The sequence below is a fragment of the Periplaneta americana genome, chromosome 13 (genome assembly GCF_040183065.1).
Source record: "Periplaneta americana isolate PAMFEO1 chromosome 13, P.americana_PAMFEO1_priV1, whole genome shotgun sequence".
Lineage (NCBI taxonomy): Eukaryota > Metazoa > Arthropoda > Insecta > Blattodea > Blattidae > Periplaneta > Periplaneta americana.
Window position 1 is genome coordinate 54,228,012 of NC_091129.1, and position 23,747 is coordinate 54,251,758.

The following is a 23,747-nucleotide window of genomic DNA, read 5'->3' on the forward strand; positions in this document are numbered from 1 at the left end:
TAACACTGCTGAAGAGTTGACTGACATGCGAGTTTCTGCGTGTACAACTGATAATCCCGGTGACCTTGTGTAGCCAGTCTTGTTTGTAAGCAAGAAAGCAGACTGTGGTAAATATAATATCATACAAACTTTTAAGTTCTCTCGAGAAGTTTGCGTAAGTGAGCAGTTGTCAGTGCGTGTGATTAATAAAGTTACATTTTTTTCTTACACTTTGTGCTGTTTTATCACAAGAAATACAATACTTTTACGGGAAAAGTAACAACAAAATAGTGTATATCCAAATACCTTGCTTTCAAGTTTGTACGTGTGCGTGAATACTGTTGCCTTCGAATCCACGAGTGAAAACGAAAGTGAGATGGGTTTGTTCGATGGCGATACCTTAGTGTACGATGCGGTTTTTACAATGGGAATGATGTCAATATTATGTAACACATTAGAATTTCACGTGCTATTTGCTATTGGCGTCTGTTTTGCTGCTGTCTATGCTTATTGTGCGAGGAACGTGTCTTCTGGGAGAGTAAAATAATCCCACCGCTGAAACCGAGTTCAAACTCAGATTCATTGTGAAGCAGTGATTATATTTTAAGCAATGTATTGTGACTCTTAACAGGGAACGAAACCTACTTCACCTCAAGAATATAATCATTTGAAAGGTTGAAAGGGCAGAGATATCAGCATCATTCGATTACATATTCGACGCCCCCCCCCCTTCTCGTCGCACAAGATTAACATGGACAGATGAATGCAAGAGGGCCTTCTGAGCTTATGTAAGAAAATAATCTTAGTATATTATTTAATTACGCTTTCAGCTGCAAACGTTATTTAGCGTAGAAATGTAACGTGGCAATTAATAGCGGACAAATTTTTCCTGCTGCCCTCTGCTAAGAGCACGGTTCTTCGAAGGGCTGTGAATCTACACGGCATCCACGGCATTACTTGCCTTCCGAAGGACTCTATACTAATGGCCAGTTTCTTCAAGGAACGTTTAATATGGCTTTAAAAATGTTAAATGAAAAGCCCGTGTATTCTTATCAGTTGAAACAACCAACACTTAACTCAAGATTTAAAGACAGGAGATGCAAAAGTCCAAATAGAAAAATCCTAGAAAACAGGGCTTCCTTGTGCAACTTTTTTATTTCTTATTTTAGTAGGTTATTTTACGAAGCTTTATCAACAGCTTAGGTTATTTAGCGTCTGAATGAGATGAAGGTGGTAATGCCGGTGAAATGAGTCCAGGGTCTAACACCGAAAATTACCCAGCATTTCCTCATATTGGGTCGAGGGAAAACCCCGCAAAAACCTCAACCAGGTAACTTGCCCCGACCGGGAATCGAACCCAGCCTCCTAGTTTCGCGACCACACGCGCTAACCGTTACTCCACAGGTGTGGACTTGTGCAACTAGTAATATAATACATTTTTCACTTCTACGAGATAAGATCGGTTTTAAATGAAATATAATTACAATGACACTTATCCACTTTTATTATTGAATTCAGCCAGAGATATAATTATGTTTTTTTTTTTTTAACTAAAGTTCAAGAATATTGGTACTTACGGCCTTTTCTTTTGTCCAACCTTAATTTGTTAGCACTATTCGAACTATTCAACAGCAATAAAAAATGGTAATGATTTTACACAAAAATGTAAGGCAATTTTTGAGTGCCTGAAATTATTCTTTAAATTCTGTATTGTTGACAGTAGGCTTACGTCACGAAACGTATAGAATCACACACAACCTGTTATACTAGGCCGTGATCCATAAAGAAAAGTTGAGAAATGGAAGTTGTAGGTGATGATTAGTGCTGAATAATAATTCTAATATGTAGTAAGCTTATAATTTTAATGCTAAAATATGGCTTTCTGTTCCGAAAAATCTCAGTATTGTTACCACCAGATGACAATATAGGGTTATGGACAGGGGCAGTTATTTATGGAGATTAATTTTATCACTTGTATTTTTTAATATTGGTGTCGACGGAGATTGTTGTAGATTGAGTTGTATTATTGGCGGAAATTAATGGAAATTTTGGGAAATACAATTATTTTGGAATTGGAGTATATTAACTCAGTATGAAAATTACTTTCCCAATAATTAACATTGAAGGTTCGTTGGATTCTGGTACAAGTGCGGTTTGGCCAGTAGGCAATATTTGTTAGATGTATGTATTTATTTACACTGCAAGTGGGCAAGCACCCGGTGGCAGTGGTATATACAATATTAACAATACACAGTTAAAATGATAAGCAATACACAATAAAATTTACAATACATAATAAAATTTACAACACATATACAATTTTATACACAATACAATAAGAATACACAATACAATTTAACACAATAATAATAAAACATAAAATAAAACACCTAATTTTACAACACAACCTACATAATTATGTATAGGTCCTACATAATTTTCAATAGTCTTTCACTTTACTCTCATCTCATTCCCTGTAGTGGCACTATGACGCATTTCACTGACACTTTAGCACACATTTCACTGACACTCTGTAACACATTTCCTTGACGCTATAAATTATCACTGATCGGAACTGTTCACTGCACTGTAAAACCATAACTTCACTGACTCACCTCGCTTCACTGATACAACAGTTCAAATAAGTCAAATAATTGCATTCTTATGCATACTTATAAACAGAACTACATTTAAACTAAACATTTCTAGTCTAAGGCCCTCTTACACGCTATTTTTAAATAATTTACAATTCAAACCAAGGAAGTAAACTCGTAAGGCTAGATAAATACATGCCACCTTAAAAAATTAAATGTTGAATGTCACCTTAATTTTAATTTTCACTTTATACACAACTCTTTAAATTATTCTTGAATCTCCTTAAGGAAGGACAGCCCTCAAAGACCGCTGCAGGTAGGTCATTCCAATCATTTATAGTTCTATTTAAAAATGAGAATTTACCTACATCCGTTTTCTGTTTCCTACATTTGATTTTAAAATCATGATCGTTCCTACCATAGTACGTTGGCTTTTCTAACCGAGCCGTTATGTCTACCCATGCTTTCTGACCTAGATGTGCTCTATACAATGATGTTATTCTAGTTTTCCTACGTCTGTTTTCCAAAGTTTCCCATTTAAGTTCTTTTATCGTATCGTTCCCATCTTCTCTTTTACCTTTAACAAATTTAGCTGCCCTATACTGGATTCTTTCTAAGGAATTTATCTGATATATTCTATAGGGATCCCAACATGTAGTTCCGTATTCCATTAACAGTCGCACTAATGTTAGATATGCTATTTCCCTCGATTTGGGGCTAGCCTTTCTCAAGATTCTCATAATAAAGTGAAGTGCCCTCCATGCTTTGCCTGTAACATTATCAACATGCTCTCCCCAAGAAAGTTTGGAGTTTAAATACACTCCTAGGTATTTACAACATTGTTCTTGCGGAATTACAACACCACTGAATTCGTAATTAAGACTAGTTTCCTCTCGGGTTTTACAAAATGTTATAGATTTACTTTTAGAACCATTTATTTTCATCCTGTGCTTTAACGCCCAGTTGTAAATGTTATTCAAGTCTGTTTGAATAGCATCTACATCTGAATTATTTCTAATCTTTCTATAGATAATGCAGTCGTCTGCAAATAGCCTCACATTTGATGTAATATCCTGGCATAGGTCATTTACGTATATTATAAAGAGTAATGGACCCAGAACGCTGCCCTGTGGCACCCCTGAACTTATATTTCCAATTTCCGATATTTCATGACCTACTCTAACTCTCTGGGTTCTACCTTTTAAGAATTCTTGGATCCATAGCACCACTCTTTTATCTATTCCTAGCCTACTTAACTTATCTATTAATATGTCATGTGGCACCAAATCAAATGCTTTCGAAAAGTCAATCACAACTGCATCGATTCTTCCGCCTCTATCTACCTCTTCAGCTAGATCCTGAACCAGCGACGTAATTTGACTATCACATGTGAAGCCTTCCCTAAAACCATGCTGGCGGTTGTAAAACCAGTCTTTCGCATTTAGAACATGACGAATATAATCCGATATCAAATGCTCCATGACTTTACATACGACAGATGTAAGGCTAATCGGTCTGTAGTTTCCGACATCTAATTTATTTCCACCTTTATGTATGGGTACCACTATAGCTGATTTCCAGTCACATGGAATAGCTGCATTGTTTATGGAAACATGAAATATACGCATTAAGTATGGAATTATGGCCTCGGAACCTAATTTAAGAATCTCTGTAGCAATACTATCTGGTCCTCGAGACTTCCGATTTTTTAATTTCGTTATTCTCTCTCTAACCCCTTTGGAAGTTATTTTGAAAGTCGAATTTGGTTCACATTCACGGTCTGTGACACAACCACTCCTATCAGCGGGATTTTTATTATTATTATTATTATTATTATTATTATTATTATTATTATTATTATTATTATTATTATTATTATTGAAAACCGAAATGAAATAGGAATTTAATAAGTCGGCCTTTTCTTTGTCATCAGTTATACTTTCTCCGTTCTGATTTCGTAAAAGCACTACTCCTTCATTTTTCCCTTTTCTCCTGCGTACATAATTATAAAACTGTCTCCAATTGTTACTTTCATCTTCTTTTAAAATAGTTTTTAGAAAATTTTCCTGAGCTAACCTTTTTTCACACTCAAGTTTCTTAATTAATTCAACATATTTTTCCCAATGCTCATGGCTCCGTTTACGTTTGCTAAATGCGCGCCTTGTCTTTTTCTTTAAGTAGCGAATATAATTAGTGTAATATTCTGGGTCCGGATTTTTCTTAATTTTCTTAATTATTTTAGATAAAGAGAATGTATTTAACACACATTCATTAAAAACGAAAAAACTTCCAGCCCTCAAATTAACACTTTCAAATTATTAGTTAAATGAATTTTCCATCTTTCGAGTTAACTAACGTAATCAGAACACCTGGAATATCATGTAATGTAGGCTACTTGGAAATATAACAAATTAAAATGAAAAAAAAAAAAAAATCCGAAAAAGAAAACCTCAGAATATGAAATTCGCTATAAAACAACACAATAGTAATAATTCGCGAATTTGTTCATATTTCGCTATTAGAACTATATATTTCGCGATTTGTCGCGATTGTTTTATCCGCATATTATTAATCGGAATCACTTATTTCGTAAAGATTATCAGAAAAGGCCTATATTGAGTCATTGCACGTCAAATAGCACGAAATTATACAAATTTTGACCTTCATATTTCTGATTGAGTTTATATTTTTTTTACCAACTCTATGGGTCTAATAAACCAACAAGTCTGTTTTTATTTCCTCCTAAGTCCACATGTTTTTAAAATATTGCATGCTAAATTTCGTTAAAAATGTCGCACAATGCAACATTTAAAGCGTCATATTTCTGACGATATTTATGTTAAAATTTTTTGAAAAAATGCATTTAAAAGCTTAAAATACTGTTTTTGTTGAATATTTACTAACTAATTTTAATATAATTATTACAAATATTTTTTATGATTCAATTTTTAAAAGTTAGATATCAATGTGAAATAGCCGCATTAAAAATCTAAAAAAATGTCTACTAGGTGCACTGAAGTATTCTTAATAATTCCAGAAAAAATCACAATGGGATCTCCAATAGTTTAATGGAAATTTAATTACTTACGAAACAATGTGTAGCGGTCGGTGCAGCAGCAGTGGAGGGGAAGCGTTGAAGCGCGCGGGGAGGTTTATCGGCGCTGGATGATCGAGTGAACGTTGCAACATTACACCCAGTATGGATCAAGTCACTCGAGAAAACACTGCTAATTTACTTGTTATATCTTCAAATATTTGTACATTATGCTTTTTAAACGTTTGTTTTCATTCACACTACATTTTAAATTTTCATTCGCCTACTTTCTTTCTCGAAAGAAAATTGTTGTACTAAATCTTCAGTTTCTGACAACGGAGTGAAAGAATATAATTTAAATGTACCAGTTGTTGGTTTTAATTGTAGTATCTGGCCTGCAAATTTTCAGTGTGGTTTTTGTGCTTATTCAATGGACAAAATAAAAATGACACGTTAGAACTGTTTTTTGTGACCAATGAAAGAGTTTTTTTTTTTTTTTTTGGTGTTGTTATAGGATCTTGTATAGGCTGGCTCTAATGGAAAATCTTTTAACAGTTCCTCCTTTACCATGCGACCTTGCAAAGAAGTGTCATTCGGCGCTAATTCCGTAATCGTCTTCATGTAATAGTAATATGCGTTACTAGAGCGGTATGTTGAAGTTTCCATGTTCGAGGAAAAGTTTGAAAAAGCGAAACGTAGTTGAGCTTTTTTCAATTTCAGAGAATTGAAAGAAAACATACCGCTCGTATATCGTATATTATTTTGTGCGAAGATCGTTTATTACATACCTGAAAGAGGAATTTCTAATTAGTTGCAATGAAATCTCCATCTTGGTTTCTGTTCAATGACGGCAAATTTGCAAAACAAAAATATCTGTCTTCAATATTGTTGCTTTAAAATGTTTCCTGTGTTTACTATACTCCAGCAGGCCGTGATATACGTCTGTCTCCCCCCCCCCAGTCTATAAATGCGAACATAAAACAAAGGTTATGTAATGAGTCTGGAATCTTGTTGATTTTTTCACGGCTTCCTTAATGTTACTTGCATCACGAATGCAATAACTTTAGTGGAGTTGTAGAGTTTACTTAATTTTTGCAAATATTTAAAAACAATAATTAACACTGCAATTTAGGTGAAATTGCAGTGGTAAGTTTCCAATTTATAATTATTACTATATTGAACATCTCTAAAAATAATATGTTAAAAGCCTAAAGCAGTAAAATCAAAATGTCACTTAAGCGGTAAGAAGAGGGAAATTGTTATGTGTGTTAGGTTGAGAATACTGAAAGTGTAAAATTTCACATTCAGGATTCCCAACCTAACACACATAACAATTTCCCTCTTCTTACCGCTTAAGTGACAGATTGATTTTACTAATTTAGGCTTTTAACATATTATTTTTAGAGACGTTCAATATAGTAATAATTATAAATTTGAAACTTACCACTGCAATTTCACCTAAATTGCACTGTTAATTATTGTTTTTAAATATTTGCAAAAATTAAGTAAACTCTAAATCCTTACATAACCTTACCGTTTGTTTTAAGTTCGCATTTATAGACTGGAGGAAAAAAAGACAGACGTATATCACGTCCTGCTGGAGTATAGTAAACACAGAAAACATTTTAAAGCAACAATGTTGAAGATAGATATTTTTGTTTTGCAAGTCTGCCGTCATTGAACAGAAACCAAGATGGAGATTTCATTGCAACTAATTAGAAATTCCTCTTTCAGGTATGTAATAAACGATCTTCGCACAAAATAATGTACAATACACGAGCGGTATGCTTTCTTTCAATTCTCGGAAATTAAAAAAGCTCAACTACGTTTCGCTTTTTCAAACTTTTCCTCGAACATGAAAACTTCAACATACCGCTCTTGTAACGCATATTGCTAATGTTTTTGTATTGTGAACTTGATCCATTGGAAAAGTAGATGATTTTTTTCATATCGTTGAATTCTTGGTTTAAGAAATTGATTGCTTCGAATTGAAAAAAGTGAAAGGAATCGGTGTCATGTTTCATGCTTTCTGAGGTGACAACAATACTTTTGTGACGAATTTCTGTATATTCTTTGAAATATCGTCGCTTAAGAACCAATACCGCGTAACTGACAAAATGTAAATTTTACAGGAGAAGGAAAAAACCGAATAAAAACCATAAAAATAACGCAATAGTCTTGAAAAGTGGTGTATGGCTATGAAATAGCATAACTAATTTGTAACGAAGTGAAAATGGATAATCATGGCCGTAGACATTTGGCCATGTCACTTACGCGGTATTGGAACTCTGCCGTTGACTACATTTTGTTAGTTACGCGGTATTGTGAGGCAACTTTAGCAGCTTCAGGACACATGCTGACAAGCGTTTTCTTTGCGTGAAAACTGCCTTCTGGAAATATTATTCGTGCTCTTGTATATGTCAATGTGTTATCTGAATTGTTGTCCTACCATCTGACTTGAGGTCAAGGTCGGTAGGCTGTAGCTTGAATCAGCACTAGATTACGTTCCAGACATTGATTGCTGCATTCTTAGTCAATCAAATGCTGAAACTATGGGAAAGGAAAAAGAAGACACAGTTCAATGTTTATTGTTATAATAATAATAATAATAATAATAATAATAATAATAATAATAATAATAATAATAATAATAGGGATCGATGGCGGGCTTATGTGAGGGCGGCAATGAACCTTCGGGTTCCTTAAAAGCCATTTGTAAGTAAGTAGGCTAAATAATAATAATAATAATAATAATAATAATAATAATAATAACAATAATGACATTCTGATACCAGGTACTTAATTTTCACACTACGTATATGAATAGATAAGTAGAATTGTTGCTAAAACGTTGCTGACAAATATAATTTTATAACAAAATAATTATTATTATTATTATTATTATTATTATTATTATTATTATTATTATTATTATTATTATTATTATTATTATTATTATTATTATTATTATTGACAATGGACTTGACTGACTTGCGAATAATGAAAAGAAAATCATATAAAAATATAATAATGATGATAATTTTTCAGGCACAATATTCGTTAAACACAATAAAGAAATAATTATAGGCCTATGCTGAAATCACAAAAACTAATCCTTGAGTAACCCTATCATAAAAACTATGGCACAATCGGTTCTATATACAATAATGTGACGGTAATTTAGGCAGGCTACTAATGCTCTTTTTTTTCTGTGCTTTTGCACGAGAACATGACTTTTTTTTACTGAAGGGACGCCATCAGTACTATTAGGTAACCAATATTGCACAGTTCATTCTTTAATTCCCAATGTACACAGAAACATCTTTTTGCAAACCTGAATTTTTTTCTCATCAACTTTTAGGTTGTAGACAAATGTTCTCTTTCTTCTCGATTCAGAATTTGTACTGTCAGGTCTTTTCGTAGATTTGATACGTAAACGGTCCTCTGTTCCCAAGTCATAGATTTCCAGAATGCCTGAAAGATGTCTTCTCTCATTAGAAATTAAATTAAAGCCCATTACTTTCGAATTTTGGCACATTTTATAACTACACTCTGGCCCCAAATTCCTTGCATCTCTCTCCGTATCATGTGTTACTTTGACATCTTTCGATCTCTTGTAGCTAAGATAAGCTTCCTCTTCCATTCTAAGTTTTCTATTTTTCATTTTCTTCCACTTACCCTTTTGTGGCTTTGAACTTCTTTTTCTTTTCTGTCAAATTTCCATGAAACGCTTGTAGATTCTTCTCTTTACCTTTTTCTGACGAATGTAAAGATGTAGAATAAGTAGCACCCACAAATTCTTCGGGGTCGTCTACATATGAAGACGCTTCCGAAATTTGGTGTAGATCCTTCATTGACATGGTATTGTTTTCAGTTTGTGTCCTATCCTATTTCTAGCTGTATTATTTTAATAGCGTTGCTTTAAATCATACCAGACTGCATAATACGATCATAACATTACCGGTAACACTGGACGGATAATCCCTGATCTGCAGCAGCCCATTTCCAGAAGGACGGTTTTCTTTTGCATTTGAATTATCAGGCAGTACACCTACGAATAAGATGAGATTACTAGTGTTTATAAATGTGATATAAATGGCTTAAAAACATGTGTAGTAAATATTATCATCAATTTAGATCTTCCTCCTACCGGAGGAAATGGAAGGAACCAAGCTCAGCACCACTAAATGTAGCGCAAATTATTTTAGCGGCCCCATTCATTATTATTTATATTAAGTACTTAAATTAAGTTTACTGTTATGATTCCGTAACTGAAGAAAAATAAATGTTTAATAACTGTGATACTTCTTATGCCATACCTTTGTTAATGTTCACAGAAGTTTCTCCCGTCTTGAATGCAGAACATAGCACAGATAGGATTTCGTTCTCGCTAAACTGACTGTCGTCTGATTCATTGTCCATTTCTTTTCTTGTATCTGTAGGCCTATATAATAATAAAATATTAAATGTACTTATTTCAATGAATGAACTTGGAGATTCTGCGGGAACTCAGCTCAACTAACATTCAATTGACATTAGTGAAATAATTCTATTATATTTACCTTTTAAATAATTGAAACTGAACGCTTCTTTAATCTTCTCAGAATATTACACACTGTTGATACAATTTTACAAGGCAGTAACGAGAACCAGCTTCCGTACTGAGGGCGCGCAGGGAGTAGACATAACAGCCTATCTGTTGTCAGATACGCGGTATTTCCTACAGACTTCTCGTGACTTCAGATACGCGGTATTGTACCCCCCTCCTTCGCACGCAGGCCATTCATGCAATCAAATTCCCGCGCTTGTCAATGCATGCAGATGACAGTGGAGATACCATCTGTGCAAAAAAACAGTTTTGACCAAAAATGTCAGTTACGCGGTATTGGTTCTTAAGCGACGATATACTACGAAAGGATGTATTGTGGCTTGACATTTGTTCCAATGCACACCTTGTACTGAATCTTGTATTACAAATGAATGATTTTCAGAAAAGTCTCCAATAACTATGTAATTTTCAGGTTGTACATTTTCTTTGCATTCCGTCAAAAATAAAATATGGCCGACTTTTGAAGGGATGACTATGCATCTTCTACATGAAAAACTTTACTTGCTAGGGAACCTTTTACTTTTTTAAACTTTTCACGAGGGTATCGTGTTCGTTGTAGTTTTCATTTCTTGATAAGGGATTCTATTGACATCAAACTCTTGTTTAATTCCTCAATATTACTGATTTCTAGCGCTTTATCCATATAACTGCTAGAAGAAGAACTGGCATAATCACTTTCTCTGTCCGCATTTTCATTTGATTCATGTTTATTAATATCACAAGAACTACCGGCTTCACATATAATTTCACCTAACCTATTCGGAAGTTGATAGATTTTTCACGGAAAGAATCACATATTCGCACATTCAAAGACTCCTTTAAATTGAGATTTATCAATAAATCGCGACTTACGCGTCTTAGTGTACTTTTCTTTTTAAAAGCGTGATTAGGAAGGTCAAATGGATTTAAACACTTCTTATATATTACGCGATCTTTGCTGTCACTAATGTTGTATAAAAGTCACGCCACTCCATGAAATTCAAACCCTGACTTATTATTTTTCTCTTCTATATTTTGTCTCCTCCCATCTGTTTACTGTCAAAGTTTATTGTCTTACCCAGCCTTGCTATCGTTAAACACTTGGCTATATGAGTCATTCCACGTAAAATCGCACAGCAATAAAACACGACGTTCTCGGAAATGGTCGAATTTTTTTTTCATGAATACCAGACATCAAATAAGGAGACCCGTATTGTTTTATTTTCACAATTATTAATTATTTGTATACTTATGACTATTTGAAATTACGCAAATTATGCGCGCACTGTTACAAAAAATCACTTGGAATTCTGTGTCTACATATAATTGAAATTTGCGGTTTGGCGCATTTGAAAGACTAAATAACAACACTTTTATTACTTTAGGCTTATAACAAATAAGTTTAAAATTTGGCCTAATTTTTTAATCATTTATTTTTCAAAGAAAATTTACTATATTATATAGCCAAGTTAAAAATCTGAAAAATATAGACTTGTTCCCTGCTGTATTATCTGTAAACTACTGCTTTTAGAAATATGGGATCAGCACACATACATTTATAACAATTTATTTTCCGGAAACATGCACGCGCTCGCGAACCTCAGCTAATGAACTGCTTGTGGCCGTGGGCTAGAAGGCTGCCCACGGTGAGTTTTACGAAATACCCCATTGCATATACGCCACACTAAAATACAAATGCATTCATTCATCAAATGATTAATACCTTAAGGCAGCCGTGGCGAGAACGTGACTCGCGACACATTGTGGCTCGTAGTGATACTGTACATTTTCCCGATGTCCATAAATACACGGCCCTGGGTATGAGGATGCAGTCAACTCTACCCAAACGCCAGGAAAATTTCGTACCGGAATCATATAATAAGATCCCCTGCGGTGGCTGGTTCGAATACCAGTTAAAATCCATAGTGATACTTGTGGCAGACTAGATCGTAGTTAGGGTTTTCCTCGGAGTTCTCCTGTTTTCCCCCATATTAGGCATCTACATCATTCCGTCAACATTTCTGCAGTTCGTCATCATTACATAGCATTCCCCGATTGCTGGTTGGCAGCGCACGGAGAGGAGTGGCCTAGGGACGAGTGGAGTTGCCTGCTCGAAACCTGAGTACGCAGCTAACTTTAGTGTAGGTCAGGCAGTATAGGTTTGAGAATGCACCTAGCTGGAGGTTTAGCACAATACTTCGTAACAGGTCCCAGTGTTGGGCCATAATGCCCCCCTCTCATAAATTCCATTCCATCATATATTATTCTCTAATCGCTCTTTCTGCTTCAGGTCCATGTAGAAATTGTGTATGTAATACCTCAAAGAAGCATCTGCTGCTGAAACATGTTCGATACATTTACTCACTGTGCAATTTGAAACACTATCGTCATCGGCCATAAGCTTAGTATAGACTATATTTAGTTGAAAAGAACCAGTAGCATAGAATCTTAGGCTTAATTGGAGTAAGTGGCTTATTTCTGTTTGTAGAATATTCTAGTCTGAATTCAATTTCGTCCAAATTTTGAGGCCTACTTGTTTTGATATCCTCTGATTGAGGTTCTGACTTATATCTGTACAGTACATTTAACTTGACAGTATCCTAGATCATATTATGTAACAGATAGGTAATCACTATGTTCAAATCGGCAGCACTTTGAAGAGAACACCGCCAGGATCGCCACCCGTCCGCCGTAAACGAACACAAGATGGCAGTACAGTCGCTAATGCAATTCAAATGGGAATTATGACGTCACTCCTTATGTAGCAACTAGATGGCAGCGTAGTAAACCTGACAAAAGTTGTTAACGTCAAAGCCTATAGGCTAAGGCCGACCTATCTGGGGTATATAATTATGATCTAGGACGGTATGTATCAGAGAAAGAACAAATGTTTGTATGCATCTGAAGTCTGATCAGTATGATATGTAGCTAATCGGCGATGTGTGCATCAGACAGTTGACTGAACAACAACTTCTTTTAAAATCTATATCGTGTCACACTGAATGTCATGTACAGGGTTGCCAGACGTCCTGGATTTATCCAAGATTGTTCTGGATTTAATGGTATGTCCTGTGTCCGGGATTGAGTTATTTTTTTTCCCGGAATGTCAAAAAGTTTGGAAAATACAATTTTTTGCTCATTTCTATAAATTTATTTTTAAATTCCTTATTCATTTTCCCAAGACCCTGACCAACCTATGTTCAACGTCGTCGTCAATGCCGTCAGGCGGCTCCTATCGGATTATATTGAAATACGAACGATAGTACTATAGTACTATGTATGAGGTGTTATGCAGTATCTTTATTCTTGACTGTTTTTGGAAGTTGATTTATTGTTGATAGGATTTAAACACACTATCATACATTTTTCTGTAATATGACATTTTTTCCAGACCTTATCAATAATTCAAAGGAAATTTCATAATCAAGCAAAAATTTAACAAAATTTAAAGTTTAGATCTTATACAATTAATTGAAATAGGCTACATAGGCTAAAACGAATAAAATCAGTTGCATTACAAATTAAAATAATGCAAATATGTAGTCACATTAAGGTATGTAGTATCGTCACCTGTCCTGGATTCCTGACGACAGTATCTGGCAACCTTGGCCATTAATAATATAAGAATCATAATTCCTAATTACCATGACACTTCTGGTGCCGCATTCTCTAAACATCTAGGCCTACTCAATAAAAAAAATAGCTCAGCATAAAAAATAAGTAGCCAATGTCACAATAAGTTCACTTTTAGAAATTATCTTCCCTACATTACATTCCAAAGTATATTTTAAATGTTACATTACCAGTAATAGCTATAGTAAACATTTTCTAAAGAAACATACAAAGTATTGCCCTCACAACTTCCATTTTAACTGCTGTGTTGTCATCTGCTATATTGAACTATTTATTTTGTGAAATTAGTTAACTGCCTGAAGTCCTATATTCAAAATTAACAAATAGTTAACATTTTGTAAAGTCAAACTAGTGTTAACACAAAAAACTTAATAAATTGTTTAGAGTTTTGTTTAGAGTGCGACATTAATTGAATGTTCTAACAATACTTGAAGAAACCGGACATAAAAATCTTACCCTTAAAAAAAAACCTCGGCTGGGATGGAAGCCACGAATTTGCACAGGCTGATATGGTGTAAAAATTCGTTATAACATCAAGAGCATATGTAAGGAAATAATATGCCTGATTTCAAGCGGTAATTCATGTTATCTGTGAATTACTTTCCGAAGATATACTGACAAATTCATAAATAACTCAACCGATTTTCTATAATTCTGTGTTGAAATCTATTAGGTCCAAAAACAAATTGATGCTGGAATAAGATGGATTTTTGATTGTGGATCGGTTTAACAATGGATGAAATAGACCTACTCTGAAGTTCAGAATGAATTTGTACTTAAAGATGATTTTCCTTCAGAGCTTTCTTGCGGTGTTACAGTTTCGAACGCAGAAGTAACTAAATTAATTTTTATAACATATATTTAAATACATCAATTTTAATGAAATACATACCTTCTATGTAACAAGCACGAAAAGGTAGCTACGAAATTACTGTCCCTTTGTATTTTTGTATCGAATACTACCTATTCATTTACGTGAAACTTAAGAGCAATTACAATTTTGAAGTGTCATCACTCCATTAATTTCACTGAAGTCACTTTCACATATTGTAAAATTCGATTTTATTTCAGGATTCTTGAGATATTATGTCATATAGCTTATAAGAATAATAATTATACTTTATCGCCCTCTTTTGACATTTGCTATTACCCAGAAACATGTTAGGTTATTTAAGGTAACCAGGAGGTGTAAAATGATCAAAAATTAATTTTTTTGTTTGTTTTTAAGTCTAAACAAATCTACATTTCTCTAGGATTAATTTGATGTATGATTTATTACAAAAAATATTTTAAGCCTCTAAAAGAGTTTTAAATTATTTATGAGAGACGTGTATTTTAATGCCACGCCCGCTTTGAGGCATTTTTTTTCTATGTTGAAATGGTTTTAGAATAAAATAATGACTTCCATAGGATTTTCTCATCATTATCCTTTTTTTGGGTTTTGTGTTTCAAAAATGGACACGTCCACTCTGTTTGTTTCAAAAGAGGACAATTTAATGTTTAATTTCCCATAAACTTAATTTTTCAATCTAAATTCCAATTTTCCTCTGGATTTGTTGGACCAATCTGCATGAAAATTTTCACACACGTTATTCAATCATGTATGAATCCTGTGAACTAAAATTATTTTAATATTTTAATTGTTTCATTGAAGTTCATAGCAATAATACACAAAATGTGAAGAAAATTACATTAAGCTTTCAAATTTCCAAAACAAATCACATATAATTTCCAAACCAACGTAGAAAAATGATTCTAGTTCCCAAAACTAAATCATGTCTTTATTTTGTCAAAAAATTTCATTCCAACCACTCCACTAGTTTCTTAGATAAAGGAGCATATTGGCCATATCTAATTGTTTTCAGTTTATTTTCTGTAATGTTTATTTCTAAAGTATAATTTATTAAAATTGTTATAGGTTTACTAAATTACTGAAACTTACAGGGAATGTTCATCAGAGTTTTCTTTATCTGCCTTAAAAATTTCAAATATATTGTTTTGACAGTTTATGAGATACAGGAAGAAATGTGCGCTGCTGTATTTTATAGTGGATTTACACTTCTTGGTTACCTTCTTCCAAAGAAGTACCGAAATTTATTTAACTTTTCAATATACGCAAGAAGAGTTTGTAGCTGTTAAATTTTCACGAGATTTCTCCAAATATAAAACTGATCCACCAGTATAAATTCTGCTCTCATGTCATTCTTTTCCACCAGAAATCCCACAAGATTAACTGAGAATACAACATAGATCCCTCTCTGTGGTTAACTGAACTATGCCTTAACCTTTCTGCAATTCGACTTAACGATGGACTGCAAGAAGTTCTTGCTAATTAACAAAATATTTACTGAGGTGTTTTTAATGTTTTCCAACAGGATTTCTGGCTCGAGTGTAGGACATCTTGGTACGTGAATCAAAAAAGGGGAGTCCTGCACTTTTGACGTACAGAGGACCATCCTCTAGAACAAACTCCATCATTAGAGTGCCCTGTCGGACTTCAGATATTTTGCCTGCTGACCGCATGGAGTGAACGAATCGAGAAGATCGAGCATCGCACACGTACATGCAGCATTGGTGGCTTTATAATGTAGGCCTGGGCTTTATGTTCATTTAAATAAACAATTATCAGAACCTTTAATAAGCCTACGTACATGTGTTCTTGTTAACTTAGCTATGGTAGTGGTGATTATGACGAGGTGTGGTTAATTATTATGGATATGATACTTAAAATTATGACTATGACGGTAGTGACAATACTGTAACAGTACACAGAGAAAGTACATTTTGTCATAAATTAAGGGGAGAATGTAGGTATGTTTTGTGACAAATCTCAATATTTCTAACATAATCTGAAAAATCCAAGGATGATTAAAAATATTCTTGTCTACTAGTGTGCAAAATTGCATGATTCTACCTTAAATACATTCAGAGAAAAGGGTAAATAAAGTGCACCAATTTAACATGGCGGAGTTAGGAACCTACCGATACCTACATTCTCCCCTTAATAAAATAATTAAAATTAATATGAAGTATAAGGTAATGTTCATATATTTTAAAATAAAAGTATATTAATTTACCAATGTTTGAATACATAAAATTGCAGTGATTCACATGCAACATATAACAAAATAACTGCAGTAGTCCAAAACAATGTAGATATAGGCTGCTTTATACATCATTTAGGAAATATAGAGTCCGGCACAGAAGACTGTTTTTCTTTATTTGCTTCAGTAAGTATTTTACAATCATATTGCAGCAAAAATGAAATATTGGAGATAACGTCTACCTTTGAAAACGTTCACTTTTTTAAAATGGTGTGAAGTAAATGTCCACTTTCCTCAGTGGTGCATTCTTGGAGACTTTTGGGGATTTCTTGAAAGACATGTTGTAACATGTCCTGTGGTACTCCTTGAACGCCTTACCTTAAGATCATCCACGGTGGCGAGACGAGTTTGGTACACGCGGCTCTTAAGGTACCCCAAAGAAAGTAATCAGAAGCTAACAAATTTGGGGATCTGGGAGACCAATTTAAATCACCTCATCTCGAAATCAGACGACCTGGAAACATTCTTCGTAATGTTCCATACTTATACTGGCAGTATGTGATATGGCTCCATCTTGATGAGAACACACCGGATGATGAAATCTTGCTAATTCTGGCTAAATAAATCTTTCTAGCATGTTAGTGTATCGAGCAGCCGTCACAGTCACTGTTGTACCCTCATTATCTTAAAAGTAATATGGTCCAGTTATGCCAGTCATAAATATTGCACACCAAACCAAACCTTCGGAGAATGAAGCTGGTGATGGTGAACATCACGTCGATTGACACTCCACCAATATCGGAAATGTTTATTTATGAATCCCGATAAATAAAAATCAATAAACAGTAAAAAAATCTCGGGATTCCTGTTCTTTAAGTTTCAAGAAGGCTCTAGCAAAATGTTAGTCTGGACTATTTGTCAATGACACTGTGGATGAAAGTGAATGTCCTTCAGAAGTTTTCTCACACTCCGATCAGACATGCGTAGCTCAGAAGCAGATTTTTGCGAACTTCTAATGAACACCTGACTAATCCTCTCCATGTTTTACCGGGTACAAACAGAAGGCTGTTGGCCTGGGCGCTTCAAGTCTACAACATTCCCAGTCTGACGCCATTTTGATACCCAAACGTTGATAACATTATGCGAAGGATATTTACTCAAAATGAACCGCCGAGCCGTCGAAAATTGCGTTGTGTTTGCACTATTGCAGGGCTGGGCACGAAGAGGGAATTCTATTCTCTCACGGAAAGCCATTTGACTTCTCTTCAACCCCTTTCTTCCTCGCCGAACACCGCACAGCGTTGATGCCGTCACGGATGGATATTAAGCGTCCCCGTTTAGAGTCTGGATTCGCCTCCGGTGCCTAGCCTTGCACTATTGCTTGACTTACTGTAAAGAAATCAACACATACAACGCGATGTTTCACAGATCACGTAGCCAACTTGACAAATGACTAACAAGGGAACTGTCCCAACTGGGCCGCGGCTATTTGGATAAAAAAAATTATACTAGCTAATTTTTGTATGCTAAACAACGGCAAATGATAGATAAAAACTTAAAACAAGGACGCAGATATACCACTCATGCGCTAAATGCAAGCAAAATAACAAGCGGCAAGTTCTAATTCTATAGGCTACTCTTCATCCTTGTTTTTTTTTAGTAGGTTATTTTACGACGCTTTATCAACATCTTCGGTTATTTAGCGTCTGAATGAGATGAAGGTGATAATGCCGGTGAAATTAATCCGGGGTCCAGCACCGAAAGTTACCCAGCATTTGCTCATATTGGGTTGAGGGAAAACCCCGGAAAAACCTCAACCAGGTAACTTGCCCCGACCGGGAATCGAATCCGGGCCACCTGGTTTCGCGGCCAACGCGCTGACCGTTACTCTACAGGTGTGGGCTCATCCTTGTTTCATTTAGTAACAAATGGGACATATTACATTCTAAATATATCAATTTAAATTTTAAACTACTTTTACTTTATCGATGGTGCACAGTGTTGATTCAAAACGAAGTGGTTCGAACAAAGGACCATGGAAAAGTACAGATATTTTAACAAATTCTACTTCTTCACAATCTTCCATTTCACATTCGCTATTGTTAACTTGAAGTAGAGTTCGAAAAATATTTCGAAAACCATTATCCAGTTTGTTTGTTATATATCCAGATTTCCGCGACACGTATACTAACATCTCTTGCAGTATGGGGAACAGAACTGATGTTAGACAACAGAATGTAATGTTTATTATAAAGACTATCATGCAAATTTCCTGCACTATTTTTAATTATAATTTTGTGTCTGAAATAGTCTTCTATTCTCCGAATTACAATATAATTATACTGCCGGAAAAAATAAACTTCAAGTGGCTGCACAAACGTTGTGGTCTTGGAGGTAGAAGGAATTATTTGCGTCTGAATAGTTTTAATATTTAAAAGCATCTTTATTTCAGGGTCATTACAAACATTTTTATTAGTTTGTTCATTTCAGGAATCTAATAGAACTAGTATATCATCTTTAATATCAAGAATGAACACACTCAACAGCCATCTTTTCACATGGTTTTTCGTGAGTTTCCCCGAATGGCTAGCATCAACAACAAGATTAAATGGAGTTTCCCTTTCAATAGTTTGTTTAACTTTGGGTCCAAATTCTCCTTTCGGATCTTAGAAACAAAGGTAAATTCGAGTACCTAATGTGCCAGTCGATGAAATAATATGGACCTGTATAGTGTATGAGAGCGTCATAGAAGATAATGATTGCACAACTGCATGGCTGTGCTTTTCACCTATCTGTGATAAAGTCCTACAAGATATCATCTCGTATTCAGATCGAGACTGTTTGGTGTTGAATACACAGTCAGCATTGTATGGGATTTCTGAAATAATTTTGTTTAAATTTGTCAGGTGTTTTGCTGTTTCACTTAGTGTAGACTCATCCTGTAGGTCTACATCGAATTTTGTCATTTTTCTGGAGCTTATCCTGTTTTATTTCTTAAAACGACGCAGAACCTTTTCAGATGCAAGTAACCGATAATTGTGTGTGTTTTCTTTCATAAGTGATATAGGCCAATTTTTATAATTAAATTCGTGGACAATTAGGTTCGGTTGTCGGGATAACTTGAACGCTTGTAGCATTCCTTTTTTTTATAGTGTCCCGTATACTTGACTGGGAGATTTTTTTTTAATATTCTATAGCATTTTTGAAATATTTTACTCTGCACTTTCTGTTTCTGTAGATATAATCGGATTCTTGTTGTTTCCGCGGGATTTTAGGCTCCCACTGAAAGTTATTCAGAAACCAAAATAAAAAGAAAAGTATACGTAATTCATGTCCTGCAATAACACAACTTTTTTCTTGTTTTGTCCCTACAATTTATTATCGATTTATTAAATTTCTGATTTTTTGTCAGTATTGACTCATTACAGGTTACATCTCTATTTTATGTGTTCATTTATTTTATTTTTATTGCTAATGAGTTGCACGTTTCTATTTTATAACTGTCGCTCATGTGAATTATTATCAATAATAATAATTATAGGTTAAATTGTTCATGTATATTTATGTGAAGAAGGTGCTTTAATGTGCAACAAACCTGTGTACTTTCCTATAAGTAACAATAAGTAAATAAAAATAAATATATAGATCCTATTGTAGCATTAATATATAATATATATTACATTCTCAGAAGTGCATGACAGATACGAACTTCTGTGAAATATTCGGCACAAGAAATATTTCACTAAAGAAATCAAGAGGGCAATATTTAAAAAACATCTTACAAAACTTGCGGGACAAGGTTTCCAAAAAATTACTGTACAAGTGGTTCGCAAAAAGGTAAAAAAAAAACTTAAAATAGTGTACCTTCAAGTTTACAACATTCAGCGCGAGTTTTTTACGTGTGGAAAATGGTTTCAAGTTTAGTGACTTCGTGTGATCACAATTATGGTGCAAAGTTTAGAGGTTTCAAGTATTTGACTCCTGTAAACTTTCCCCGTCTGAATCAGACCAAAGGTAGGCGATTTCAATGATTTCATAATTTATGATACTTTCAATGTCTGATTTTCGCACTTAGTAGGAGCCATCAGGTTGTCATTTGACGTTTCTGGTCTCTTCTGGCAATGGCTTAATTGTAACCAACTTCTGAGGTTGGGGTGCCAGGAAGGTGGAGTTACGCTGCTCCGAAGATATGATATTATGATAGGAATGATTATGATGTGCCAGGAGAGTCTTAAACCCAAGCCTAACTTAATTTCCAGACCATGGACGAACACTGGAACATTCCCTTTTAAGGAAAAATTCCTGTGTTCTAACTGGGAATTGAACTCGGGACCTCATAAACTGTAGTCAGAAGCTCTGACCACTAGCGCATGAGGCTGTTGAATTTTGTTAACTGTTATAATGTATAAATATATTCTTCGTAAAGAAATTTAGATGTTGTGGTTTTTTTTATAATTTTGGCACTACTGCTTGAGGCTTATTGTGCCTAGATCCACAATTCTACTGAACACACGCACACACTGCAAGACTCCCCCGTTTACTGGGTCGGGGTACCCGGGGGCCACTGCAAGACATCACATTCACTGGGACAATGGACAGACAATCAGTCCCCGTGAAGAGATCCGAATTAAATTCCCCTGACTTCACGACCGGAAATCGAACATTGATCAGAAGTCCAGCACGCTACCTCAAGACCAAGGAGGAGCACTAGATGTTGTGTTACAATCTTTTACTTTTTAATTAGGCTATACGAATACGTTTATCAGTGCACGTCGTATTTACACCAATGTACTGCAAATCGTCTACTGGTTCCAACCCAGGATCTTTTTCGATGAGAAGTCTTCATTTAAGGGACTAGAGTAAGCTTAGACGACAACCGTTTTTATAAGAAAAATCTTTCACATGAGATGTGTGTAACTCTGTTCGTCTCCATAGAAGCTTATCTGGCAAAGCGGTGGCTCACGGCCGCGAGAGTTCAAATGCCAGCGCTGGCTGAGTTGTATTTTTGGTGGAAAAACCCAAGGTTTTGACATTGTTCTGGGAATCTCCCGTTTTTCCCCTTCTAATTCCTCCGACTCCCTATACAAATCCCGTCTCATTATCATCTCCCTTTCGAAAAATAGGGCACTGCTTGTGTTGTAAGACACCGAGTCGATCGTCTACCTTGGTGAGGATTACTCGCAGCTTATCGAAAGTTAGGTAAACAGCAGTGATGGTGGATTCTAAACAATTCAGAGATCTGCAGAAGAGGACTCGGAACCCTCCAGAATCTCACCTTCCTAAAAGAAAAAGGTGACTCAGGCAATCTATGAGGTACGATAGACGACCACCAGAGTTTTGATATACCTATATGAATATTATTGCTGAATAGAAATGCATGGATTGTGGAGCCGGCTTAGCCAGGGAACAGAACTGGTAGGTCTACAACTCATTTCAAACAGTGTGCACCATAAGGTTACTTCGGCTGAAGTGTTCTGGGTTCCGCCTAATAAAAAGTTATATAAGTGGATTTAGGCCGTAAATATCATGGATAGAAAACAGGAAAAAAAAAGACAAAAATATATATTTCAATGCTAGCATATAATGTAAATATATGTGCAGCATTGTTTATCTGTTTATTGGTGTAAAATGTGTAGTTTACTCGAGAAAGTTGAATTGTAAAGATTTAAGGACATTAATCGCATGCAGTATTACTCTGTAATGGAGCATGCGGAATGATTTGAATAAAGAAAAAAGGAAAACTCATATTTACAAATTACCTCCAGGATCATTCACTTGCTGCATACTATCAAATATTATGCAATCCTGCATTTTATAACATGCACACGAAACTGAGATACGGTACCTATTTCTAGGAATCTAGGAGATTTTAACGCAAATTTATATCCCTACAGGGTGGATAATTTCTTAATTGAAAATATGCAACTATGTATTTTATTTTGTTATAAAGAAAAGTTAGCACCAGTTGATTTTATACAATTTCTTCGTTTTCAAAGCTAATGAAGTAGACACCTATGATAGACTTAAGACGTTAAGTTATACTGACAAATTTAAATAACTTATTAATTTATAAGCACTTAAGATGTTAGTGTTGGAGAAATAATAAATTTCATAATAAATATCAGAACTGATGGCCTCGTTTTGCACTAGGGCATACTCGGCGTACATTATTAGAGTTCAGAAAGTTACGTATCAGCAATTTACCTCAAATAAATTTATAGTATAGTTAAACACGCAATATCGTCGTTATTCCCGCAATAACTCCTATGTGCAAAATATAAAAATTTTCAGTAGGAAGAAAAACACATTTATTCATCCTATGGCTGCAGTACATAGGAGACTGTGAATTCTTACATTTTCGAAACAAAGAAATATAATTACATACAGAAGATTTTATTATTTGCTGTATCACTATTTAAGTTATTTAATAGAGCAAAAATCTGAAAATCGATAAACATGTCACATAGGAGTTATTGCAGGAACAACGACGATATACAAAAAAAAAAACTCTCTTTATAAGGGTTGGCATAATTTTGTAACAGTACAATGGTATTTTCGTGATAGTCTTAAAATAAAAAATACGAGTATTTAGGCATATTCAATTCAATTTTAAATACCTCAGATTCATACCTACAATTCAAATAATTAAAGTTCTTCCGGTATTTTGAAAGGGCTTTTAATGAAACCACTGATCACAACTGACACACTGAATCCATCTTTCACCATGCTTGTCGTCCTCGAAATTTCCTGAGCAAGTTAGCAACAAATCATTAGACCAACGTTAATTATCATTCTCTTTTCTTCAAGCACATCTCTTTATTTGCCTTCTGAAAATGATGCTGTTTCGTTGTCTACTTCTTTTAACTAACTTTGGA

The 23,747-nt window shown here is 34.7% G+C and overlaps 1 protein-coding gene across 1 annotated transcript in view; it reads left to right on the top strand.

The window, feature by feature from the left end:
- Positions 1–17,034, top strand: part of LOC138711922 (cytochrome P450 6j1-like) — a 100,212-nt gene extending 83,178 nt beyond the window's left edge. The window contains exon 7 of the mRNA XM_069843221.1: positions 16,204–17,034. The gene's annotated coding sequence lies outside the window, so the exon portion shown is untranslated. The remainder of the gene's footprint in view (positions 1–16,203) is intronic.
- Positions 17,035–23,747: the final 6,713 nt, after the last annotated feature.